Here is a 12,576-nt window from a genome sequence, read left to right on the forward strand (position 1 = left end):
TATCTCGAGGATGCCCATCATGTCCTCTACTCAGGTCAGGCCTTCACCATGGGAGATGGACGGTACAAAATTCCTTCAGACTCCCCATTGGGATGTCTCCTGGCCAACCTTGGACCTCTTCGCCTAACGCCTGATCTTAAGCCCCAAAAACTCATTTTTCTCTATAATCAGGCCGAGCCCCAATATCCATTAGACAATGTGTCCAAATGGCCACTTAATGGCACTTTCAATCCCAATATTTTAAGGGATTTATACAATTTCTGTGAGCACACTGGCAAAGGAAGGAAATATCCTATGTCCAATCCTTTTCCTATCTCCACATCAAACCCTCCCTCTGTACTTCCTGTTCCCCTGCGCAGGTTCTATTAGCCTCTAAACCAGTCTCAAAACCAGCCAAATCCTCTTCCAAGCCCCCCCAACTCTGAAAATTTCCCATCTTTTGACCCCACTAATGAACCTCCATGTTATCAGCAACAGGCTTCCACTGCTCAACCATTGCTCCCCCCACCCCCTGCACTTCTGCCCTTCCTTCTGCCCTTTGCTCCACCCTTCCTCTGCCCTTGCCTACGCCCGCCCCTCCTCCCATCCTTCTGCCCCTTCCTTCCTCTGCCCCCCAGCATTGCAGGACCCCATGAGCCACACACACACACTCACTCTCACAGACTGCCCAGTCAGCCAGTTTCCATCTACCCTCTCCAGGAAGTGGCTGGAGCGGAAGTCATTGTGAGGGTCCATGTCCCTTTTTCCCTTGCTGACCTCTCTCAGATAGAAAAGTGCCTTGGCTCTTTCACCACTGACCCAGATTGTTATGTTAAAGAGTTCCAATACTTGGCTCAATCCTATGACCTTATTTGGCATGACATATACCTCATTCTTTCTTCCATCCTCCTTCTGGAGGAGAGACAAAGGGTCTGGGATGTGACTAGGTTACATGCAGATGAGATCCATCGCACCACCCCCACCCATCCTGTAGGGGCTACAGCAGTCCCTACTGAGGAGCCTAATTGGGATTACCAAACCAATGGTAGAATGCTTAGGGATCAGATGGTTACTTGTTTAGTAGCAGAACTGAAAAAGGCAGCCAGAAGGTTGTTAATTTTGATGAACTCAGAGAAATTCAACAAGAGAAAGAGGAAAATCTGGCTAGTTTTTTGTCCTGACTCACAGAGGTGCTATGTTGCTATACAAAAGTTGACCCTGAAACTTGGGATGGGACAATCATACTTATGACCATTTTATCTTCCAGTTAGCTCCAGATATAAGAAGGAAACTTAAAAGGCTGGAAAATGGTCCTCAGACTCCACAGGCTGAAATTTTAAACATGGCCTTCAAGGTCTATAATTACCGAGGAGAAAACAAAGGGCTGATAAGGAGAGGAGAGATAAGGCTAAATTCCAGATGTTGGCACAAGCCCTCCAACAAAGGTCTCCAATCTCTAACTCCCGAGGCCAGAGAAAATCCCGAACACCTCCCAGCCCATGTTTTCGGTGTGGCCTTGAAGGGACACTGGGCCTGTGCATGTCCTAAATCACGCCGCCCGCCAAGGCCATGTCCTAAGTGAAAACAGGAGGGCCAGTGGGTGATGGACTGCCCCTCCACCCCTCAAGGCAGAGAGTCTAAGCCCCCCACCATCCCTCTTCCCTAACTGATCTTTTAGGACTGGCAACTGTGGCTGATGACTGATGGAACCCAGTACTCCCAGGCCCGACAACCATAACTCCACAGGAGCCCAGGGTAACTCCCCTCATCAAAGGTAGGCCTATCTCTTTCCTCATAGACACTAGAGCCACTTTTTCTGCCTTGCTGGAGTTTTGGGGAGCTACCAAGCCTTCTTTAACCTCCATAGTCGGGGTGGAGGGAACTCCTACTCAGCCCTTAATGACTTTTCCTTTAACCTGTATACTGGGAGACACACTTTTTACTCACTCCTTCCTAGTCCTCCCTAATTGCCCACCCCACACTTTGGGGAGGGACATTTTGTCAAAATTCCAGGCCACTCTCACCTTATACCCACTCCCTCTTAAACCATGACCCATTAACCCCTTGTCTCTATCCTCACGGCCCCTCCTTGTCATCATGGGTGCCCAGCTTCCACAAGCCCCTCCTGACCCCTTGCCCTTACCCACTGCACTGGTGTTTCCCATTGTGTGGGACCTCCAGAACCCTGCAGTCACTACACATCATGAGCCAATTATTACTGTCAAGGATCCCTCCACTTTCCCAAACCAACCTCAGTATCACATTCCTCTAATCCACTTACAGGGATTAAAGCTTATCATTTCAGAGCTTCTCAATAAGGGCCTGCTTCGCCCAACCCACTCCCCCTATAACACTCCTATTCTGCCTGTAAAAAAGCCCAAAGGGTCTTACCGGTTCATGCAGGACCTCTGCTTAATCAAAGCAGCAGTGACTCCTATACACCTGGTGGTGCCTAACCCCTACACTCTCCTATCTCTCATCCCTGGTACCACCACCCATTTCACAGTCCTGGACCTAAAAGATGTGCTCTTCACTATCCCTGTCCACCTGCAGTCCCAAAACCTTTTTGCCTTCACCTGGACTGATTCAGATACTCATACTTCTCAACAATTGACTTGGACAGCCTTGCCTCAGGGTTTCCAAGATAGTTCTCACCTCTTTGGCCAGGCTCTGGCTAGGGACCTCCTTACCCTCCATCTCTCCCCAAGTAAACTCCTCCAGTATGTAGATGACCTCCTGCTTTGCAGACCCTCTCTCGAGGGTCTCACACTGCCAACAACACACTGCCTCACAACCCCCACAGCTGCTAAGCTAGCAGGATTTCCCTCCTAGGTACATGTCAAAAACCTAAAACTGGCAGCCTCACAAAAGACCTACCAATCTCTTCTCACAGGACCAACAAAAATAAAGATCTACTCCCCTCCCATTCTTTTCTGTCAGTGCCTGCCCATGCTTTTACTCTTTCCTATCTACCTTCTACTCTGAGATTTTACTCTTCCCACCTCCCAACACAATCAGCCTCCCTCCTTTCTCATACCTTCTTTACTGCTGCTTCATAGATTGGATAGCCAACCTTCACCTCCAAGGTACTCTCTCAGACTTTACTCCTGAAGAAATTTATTCATTTTCCAACATTCTCTTTGCTTTATTGTTAACTGCACTGCCTATGTTTTCACTCCATCCCTTTCTGTGTGTAACTCTTGTCCTTGTCCCTTCTCTCCTGAGTATCAGCCTGTAGGCAAATTCTCCCCCTGAATGGAGATGGCCCCATCACGCAGCTCTCTGTTTTGGGTACCTCACCCTGTGCACCTTACTCATTGTGCTCTCTTCTTTCTTATGACCTGTACCCTCGTGAGCCCCAAACATCCCCCCTGCCCATGAACCTCATCCTATTCTTACCAGCATAGGGTTTGCTACAATACAACTACCCCATGTACAATGTGGGGCAAACCACACGGGACTGCAAGGAGTAAAGGCAGCAATGTGGGTTATACTTGCTTTGGGAATCACGGGCAAAAAGTGTGCTGGACTGAGCTCACACATTACAGTATATCTGATGGAGGAGGAGTCCAGGATCAGGCATAAAGAAGGTCCTCGGCACCCAGGTACCTCAGGTTCTCGACAACTTATTCTTTCTCACCAAAAAGCCTCTCAAAATTCCTTTACATACACTGTCCCTTTTTGAGAACCTTCTCCTCCAGGTCATAAATACCACTCATCAACTACTCAACCACACCAATCCTACTCTAGCCTGTGGTTGTTGGATGTGTCAGCAGACTGGCCCTTCTCAAGTCATTGCCAGCCCCATAAATGTTTCCACACCCCTTACCTTAAACTGTTTCTTCACCAAAAAGATCACTGCCTCCACTCTTTTCCCAGTTCCCCTCTTCCAGCCAGCCTCTCTTTGCCTGCAGAGTTCCTTGGGGACAATTGAGGTGAGCTCCCTAGTGGTCAAAAATACCACACCACTAGGACAGCCAACAAAACCAGAAACAATATCTGTTGCCCCTCCATTCCTGGGACTCTCTTTCTGTGTGGTCAGAGTGTATACCCCTGCTTATCCCAAGCCTGTAAGGGCATCTGTACTCTAGTATTTTTGGTTCCTGATATGGATGTTATTATAGAAGATCAGGACCTCCCCATTCCCCTCACTGCACACCTTCAATCTAAAAGGGCAATCCAGGCTATTCCCCTGTTAGCTACCTTGGGAATAACTGCTGCCATGGGAACAGGGGCTGTGGGAATAGGAACCTCTGTCCACTACTACACAAAATTCTCTAATCAATTGGTAAGTGATCTTCAAACAGTGGCCGAGTCTATCCTAACCTTACAGAAACAACTTGACTCCCTAGCCTCTGTTGTACTCCAAAAGTGATGAGGCCTTGACCTGCTCACTGCAGAGCAGGGTGGTCTTTGCCTGTTTTTACAAGAAAAATGCTGCTTCTATGTTAACCAGCCAGGGGTCATGAAAAATAAAATTAGACAACTCCAGGAGCAATTAGAAAAATGGAGAAGGGAGTTGGAGGACTCTTGGAATCCTCTAGGGAACAACATTTCACGGTGGTTCACCTGGCTAATGCCCATCCTAATGCCTATATTTCTTGCTCTCATATTCTTAAGCTTCCTCCCTTGTATCATAAAAACAGTACAAAGATTTCTTTTAGACTGCATGTCTGCTATTGCTCATCAAAAATTTAAACAGTTGTACCTCCAGGGATATCAACCTCGCCAAAACTGCCTGGAGAACTACTGTGATGCCCCCTACCAGGACACCACAGGAGTCTGAGGATCTTGCCCCATACAATGCCCCCTGCCAGCGGGAAGCAGCTAAGAGACCGACGCTTCACCCCAATTCTTGATCCTCAGTCCCTACCCTCATCATTATTAAAGAAAAAATGGGGAAATGATAGAACAATAATGTTGCCATTTTGTAAATCGGTGGCCATTTTCTCCTCAGGCCTCACTTGAGAAACGGCGCCCTCTGCCAGGCAGCTCCACCCTTAAACAAAAATTCCCATGCTCTAAGACAAGCTCCACCTCTACCAGAGACTCCCATGCATACACTAACTTGCCTAACCTCCCTCTCCTGTAAAAGCCACGCCTAGCCCAGAGTCTGTGCTGCGCCATCTTTCCCAGGTCAGCCTGGTGGCTTGTGCCTGTCGTTAAACCTTGGTCTTGGACGTGAGAATTTTCTCATTAGCTTTCTTTGCAGGCGGCATTTTTCCTCACAATCATGGTAGGTTTGTTTGCATAGATTCAAATTGGTATACGCTCTGTATTACAGGGATAGGAATGTTCTCTTCAGAGTATGGAGATAGAGGGCAATTTTCTGAGAAATTTTATGCTCTGTTTTCAGGTAGATATGGAGAGGCCATAGAGGCCTTCCTGAGTTTGGTTTTTCTCAATTGCCTTCGACTAAAAATAATCAATATGCCAAAGCAACGTGTTCTGATTCCCTTGATCACTTATAAAATTGGATAGATGACTTGAACAGTTTATTTATACAAGAGGAAACACTAAAGGCCAATAAATGTTATTTTTAAAAAGCTGGACTTCAACTTTTTTCTCAGTACATCAGAGAAATGCAAGTAAAAGTCATTTAATTAGCTTGATTGGAAAGCTATTAGAATGTGGATTGTTGGTAAAGATAAGTGGATGTGTAACTTTATGCTGCTAGGTAAAGATAAGTGGATGTGTAACTTTATGCTGCTAGGAGTACAAACTCCTCCAGATAGTTTGGGGGCAATTGTGAAGTTTTGTATGACACATTAAGTCTTTGTGGTATGTCTTACTTAGACTTTCATATCACTGACAAAATGGACAAAAAACAACTTAAGGGGGGAAATATTTATTTTGGCTCACAGTTTCAGAGGTTTCAGTTTATCATAACAGGCAGAGCCTGGCAGAGCAAAGAAGCTTACAACATGGCAGCAGGGCAAACATTAAATCCTGTAGCTCCATGTCCATCATTTGGGGGATGTGGTGTTATATGACCACAAAAAGTCTTAGGCAGCCTTGCTCATACAGCTGTGCTGACTGCACCCACCTGATCTCTCTCTTTGGTTGGTTCTGTTAATGGCAATGGTGCAGTCTGTGATCAGAAGATTTCCAAATTCTTTGTGTCCCACGTGGAAGAATCCATGGCAGGACATATGGATATAAATGTAACTTATTAAAAGTTAGGAGAGGGAATTACAAAAGGGGACATGGTGGGACCAGGTGGAAGCTAGAAGCAGAGAGAGAATCTTTCTTTTTTACAGGTGCTTTTAAAACTTCTATTAACCTATGGGAAGGGAAGAGCCTGGTGATTCTTAACCACCAATAATCGATGAGTGGGGAGGCGCATGGGTCATCCTGGACTAGGTGAAGGTGGTTTGAGTTGTCCTTGATCTAGGGTGTAAATAACCTACACACATCTGCAATTGAAAAGAAGGCTCAGAGAAAGAGAAAATGTTCAATCTGAAATACAATATTAACTCATATTTTCTAAGAGTCCCAAACTTTACCTAATTCCACCCTGCCTCAATTCCACTCCTTGCCTGAGGCTTTCCTTGGCAGACATTCCATATTCCTGGCCTCTCTAACTGCTTCAGTCTTTATTGCAGTTTTGGTTTTGTACATTGTCCACTCAAGGGCTGCCTAAAAGGACTCCAAACCTATCAAATGTTGGCTGGCTTCCTAGGCCTTCCTGTGAAATCCAAGTGGATACTTCCCTAACCCTGTAACTCTTGCATTCAGTATACCTGCAAAGGGAGCATCACAGAGACAACTCCAAGGTCTCCTGTCTCTCAAGCAGTAGCCAAGCCCACTTGTACCATGGCTATAGCATCTTCTGAGTACCTGGGTGGCTGAACATAAGGAAATATTTCCCTAACTGTGTGACCAGAAAGCTGATCCCCTCACCTCAATGCCAAATTACAAATAACTATAAGAGCAGAGTTTTTGAGGAAAGGAAGTGGGTTTATTTTTTTGTCAAAGAGGACAGGGAGCATCAACCTCTCAAAGCTTTGTTGTTCCACTTCTGAGGGAAATACCCACCTTTAGGGAGATCAGGAGCTCACCTTGAAATGCGTGTTCCAGAATGGGTGCTGGCCTTGGTTCTCCAGGTGTCTGGTGCCACATCTCTGAAGCTGTATGTCTTGGTTGATAGGTTTACTTTTCTGGTGATCAGAGGGGTAGACTACCTGGCTTAATTAAAGAGAAAAGGTAATTAACCTTGGGCTTTCCAGTATGTAGTCAAAGAGGGGAAAAAAATGTCAGTTTAAATGATCAATGAGTAAGAGTTAATTGACCAATATGCAAGCTGCCTATGCCAAAAGTTTTTGCCTGTTATAGTCCCTGTTACAACAAAACCTTACCCTGTGGATCTAAAGCCTTGGAATTGCTTTGCAGAAGGAACTTGATAGAGTTTGGAGAATCAGGCTAAAATTCTAGAAGGCTGTAAGCAGATATTAATGGGTGATTCTTGTGGCAACTCAGAAGGCCAGAATACCAATAGGAATACAGACTGTGAAGGCTTTGCTCATGAAGTTCTAAATGGAAATGAGGACTCTTGGGAATTGGGATAGAGGTCATTTGTGTTACATACCAGCAAAGAAATTGTCTACATTTTGTCCATGTCATTAGTAATTGAGGCTGAATTTAAAGGTAATGGACTAATTGATCTGAGGAGAAAAGTCCAAGGCAGTCCACCATTCAGGCTGTACATGGTTATTATTGTCTGCTTTTAACCAGATTTACAGTGAGAATTTGAAGCAAAAAGCAGAGCAGAGAGATTTGAAAAGCTTTCAGTTTGGCCAGTAAAGTAACAAGTTTAAAGTTGAGGATCAGAAGGGTGTGGTTGTTAAAGAAATTAGAGCCTCTGAAAAGAAGCCAAGTACTTTGCAGAACAATAGGAAAATGCCAAAAGGGCCTCTCAGGAATTGACCACTCCCAACCCATCTTGGGATCAAGGGTATAAAGGCTTTAATGCATTACAAAGACTGCTTTGAAAAGAAAACTCTGGAGCCTCTGCCTGCACAGGGACACATGGTACCAGGACTGGTATAGCCAGCTTGCATGGTGACCAGTTTATATTGATTATTAGTCAAACTGACATTTTTCCACCTTTGTCCACATGTTGGAGAGCCCAAGATTAACACTTTTTATTCTTCAATTAAACAAGGCAATCTTCCCCCAACCTACTTATCTCTGTATTGTTACATGCCAGTGTGAAATTTTGTGGGCCAGTGTTGAGGGCTCTTGCATTCACAGGCTAGAGAATTGGCTCATGAGGCACTTGATTGACTTGTGAGACAAAGCTGGTACACAAAGTAGGATTTATTAGAGAGAAAGGAAAGGCTACAACTATAGCAGTACAGCAGAGCTCAGAAACCAGTGGCTCCCTACTCAGGTGAAGGCTGGGTTTTTTAATGGATGCTTTAACTCTGGGTTAGGGTAAGTGTTAGGTGGCTTTTTTCTGTTGGCCATGGATTTGAGCACATGGACTCTCTTTGATGAGCTGGTCTGTTTGCCCCTTATTGGGGTGGAAAACAACCTTGAGAGCATTTTGTTTATCAGCCCTATGACAGATTTATGAGACCCTGTATCTCCACCTCAGGGTGCAGGAATGCAGATTTAAAACTCCTTGTCAGGGTGCAAGGCTCATAGTGCTTTCCATGGGGGATGGGATACTCACTCATCTGTCCTTTAGGTTCCCAGACCCAACAAGTTCCCCCACTGAGACAAGTACCCAACTGCTGTTGGGGAGAGGGACAATGACTCGTCTAGCTGCTTTGTCCTTGCAATGGGGCAACAAGGGTAGGGGTGGTGGTATTTGTTTCAGGGGTTGACCCATGTACTCTCCAGAGGTCCCCAATAGAACTGGATGGAGCATTCATGGGTAGGCAGAGGTGAGTATTCCTTGACTCAAAGCTAGAATTTGATCAGTTGGACCTGTTGAGATATGAATCTGGAGAGGGCACTTATTATACAAGGCCCAAATAAAAGTAACAGAAGGAGCATAAAAAGGGGACCAGCCAGAGGTAGTGCCCAAGGAGCCCAGTTTTATATGTTGTTTTAGAAGGACCACAAATTGGCTAGCTCACTGTTGTGAGGGATTAGTGGGGCCTTTACAGGCACATAGAGACTGACTGTCAGGATGCAGAGGAATGCAAAAGAAAGTGTCCTTTAAATCTAGTATAGGGTAATATTGTGCTTTTTGAGGGTATTTGAGCCAATAGAGTACAGGGATTGGGAACAACTGGGTGGAGGGGAATTACTGCTTCATTAATGAGGTGGAGATCTTGAGCCAGTTTTTATATATCTGGTCCTTTTTAGACAGCAAAAATAGAACTGTAGGGGCTAGAGCAACTGATTAGTAGCCCTTGTTTTTTTTTTTAAGGAATTTATGATAGGTAAAAGGCCTTATCATCCCTCTGTTTTTGATGTGGAAACTGTGAGGGATCTTTAAGTCTCATTTGAATCGGGAGGGTTGCTTTGGCTCACCCTACAGTCATTCCATCAGTCTATACTGTGGGATCTACTTGTTCCTGAAGAAGGGGGCAATAGAGATAGTTGCCTGTGGGAAGGATTTGAGCCTTCACTTGAGATATTAAATCCCATCCCAGCAGGGGCGCTGGAGTTTCAGGGGCTATGAGAAAAGAGTGACAGAAGTGGAGGTCTCCCCAAGAGCAGGTCAGAGGCTGAGTAAAATAGTGCTCTAAGGGCTGGGCAGATATGCCCCGAACAATAAACTTGTTGTTGGACAGGGGACTGGAGACAAAGATAAGACAGACAAATGGACTCTACCATCTAAGAGGAAGATGTACTTTCGGTTCTCTACTATTATGGTTACCTGAGGCTCCTCAACAGTGATGTTAGGAAGTAGAGCCTGGACAGGAGGTCCTGGGACCCATCAGTCCATAGGAGGTGGCACCTGGCCTTCCATCTGGAGATGGGGGCACTTAGACCTCCAGTGGTTACCTTTGCAGAGAGGACAAGGTCTTGATGGGCCTGGGGCTGTCTCCTGGGCTGTCCCCTTTTTGGGCATTCTCTGCAAAAGTGCCCCTCCTGTCCACAATTATAGCAAGCTTGGGATATAGGCCCCCACCTGGTGGGGCACTCCCTGAGCGCTGTGATTAGGTTATGATTTTTTTTTATCCTTTTCTCTCTTTTTAGTGAGGTCCCGGTTATAGTATGCAGATATGGCTACTTGCATTAGTTGGTCCAATGACTTTTCCCTTCAGCCACAGACTTTTGAGTTTTTTATTGATATCTGGGGCTGACTGAGTTCGAAATCTATCTTTGAGGAGAACCTCTCCCACCTATGACTCTGGGTCCACGGTGGTATGCTTTCGGATAGCATCCTTAATATGCTGTAGAAAGGTAAGGGGGTTTTCATCAGGGCCTTGTTGTAATACAGTCACCTGAGAATAGTTTAGAGGTTTAACTTTGGCCCTTTTTAACCCTTCTATTATAAGATGGATGAAGTGATGTCTATGCCATTCACCGCTATCTTCATTTTGATTCCAGTGTGGATCTGCCAAGGGAACTGCCTGTGCCCCTGTGGGTATAGGCACATTTATTCCCTCATTTTCAGGTGCCATGGGTATTGGGCTTATTGTAGATGGAAATTGTCTCCAACCTGAGTGACCTGGGCTAAGACCCATTGCTTTTCTAATGAGGAAAGAGTCTGGTCCAGTAAAGCATGATACCATTCCATGCCAACTAAAAGGTTTGAATCACACAAATAAAGGCCTGGATGTATTGGTCTGGGTTATCAGTATAGCTACCTAGATCCTTTTTACTCTCCCTTAGATCTGATAACTGGAAGGGGACGTAGACTTGCCCTCTTCTTACCAACTGCCTCTTTTTTTTTTTCATTTTTCTTTTATTATTCATATGTGCATACAAGGCTTGGTTCATTTCTCCCCCCTGCACCCACCCCCTCCCTTACCACCCACTCCGCCCCCTCCTCTTCCCCCCTCAATACACAGCAGAAACTATTTTGCCCTTATTTCCAATTTTGTTGTAGAGAGAGTATAAGCTATAATAGGAAGGAACAAGGGTTTTTGCTGGTTGAGATAAGGATAGCTATACAGGGCATTGACTCACATTGATTTCCTGTGCATGGGTGTTACCTTCTAGGTTAATTCTTTTTGATCTAACCTTTTCTCTAGTACCTGTTCCCCTTTTCCTATTGGCCTCAGTTGCTTTAAGGTATCTGCTTTAGTTTCTCTGCGTTAAGGGCAACAAATGCTAGCTAGTTTTTTAGGTGTCTTACCTATCCTCATCCCTTCCTTGTGTGCTCTCACTTTTATCATGTTCTCATAGTCCAATCCCCTTGTTGTGTTTGCCCTTGATCTAATGTCCACATATGAGGGAGAACATACGATTTTTGGTCTTTTGGGCCAGGCTAACCTCACTCAGAATGATGTTCTCCAATTCCATCCATTTCCCAGCGAATGATAACATTTCGTTCTTCTTCATGGCTGTATAAAATTCCATTGTGTATAGATACCACATTTTCTTAATCCATTCGTCAGTGGTGGGGCATCTTGGCTGTTTCCATAACTTGGCTATTGTGAATAGTGCCGCAATAAACATGGATGTGCAGGTGCCTTTGGAGTAACAGTCTTTTGGATATATCCCCAAGAGTCTACCAACTGCCTCTTGAAGGGAGACACATCCATTAGGAGGTCCCAAATGCTGGGGTGGCTTAGAAGGTAGGGCAGAGGGTGGAGCAGTAGGAATGGGGACCTTGTCATCGTAAGGGGATTTTCTGGTCCTCCTTCCCTGTGTTTATCCTGTGACCTACAAAGAATGGCCAGTGTTAGAGTATCTAGACAGCAATTATGGAGGCATTCTGGGTGGTCCCAGAGATAAAAGAAAAGCTGTATACACGGGACCTCAGTCCACTTTTCTTTCCTTTTACAGAAAAGGTCTAATTGGAGTATGGTATTATAATTTAAGGAGCCCTCTGTAGGACCCTTCTCTTGGTCACCCAAGGGATATTGAGGGCAGGCCTCAGTACAAAGAAAGATGAGGGGTTTTTTTCTTGAGATTAATAGGGTCAAGGTCCTTCTAACATTTCGGTAGACAGGCCAGTGGAGACTGGAGGGGGCAAGTCCCATCTAGAACAACAACAACAACCACAACAAAAACTGGGTCAGTTCCCTTCTTTTAGGTGTCCTGACTGGGGATCGACCTGAGGAGAACAGGCTTCCCTGTCTCATGATTTCCTTCCACCATCCGTGGCTAGGACCAAAGGAAATGCAGTGACTGGTAGTACTGCAGCCATGCTTACCCATGCAGTGAAAAACCTCTAGGATCCTGCCTGCTAGCCATATGTTACCAAAAGCAGACAGCCTCTTTAGCAAAAGGATACATCACCAGGACAAGTGATTGTAAAGTTAGAGAAGGGTACTCAGAGAGAGTCCCAGGGCAATCACAGTGCCACAAAGGGATGACTAGTATCAATATTTGGAGGAAATTTTTCAAGCTGAGGATGAAAGTGTGAGAAGTTTTAAATGAGAAGTCTAGAGCCATAGCAATACCCATTTTTTGGCTGTTCCCCGAAGGTTACATTAGTGGTTCTTGGGAAACATAACTTTGAAT

Source organism: Castor canadensis, chromosome 6 (assembly GCF_047511655.1).
Source record: "Castor canadensis chromosome 6, mCasCan1.hap1v2, whole genome shotgun sequence".
NCBI lineage: Eukaryota > Metazoa > Chordata > Mammalia > Rodentia > Castoridae > Castor > Castor canadensis.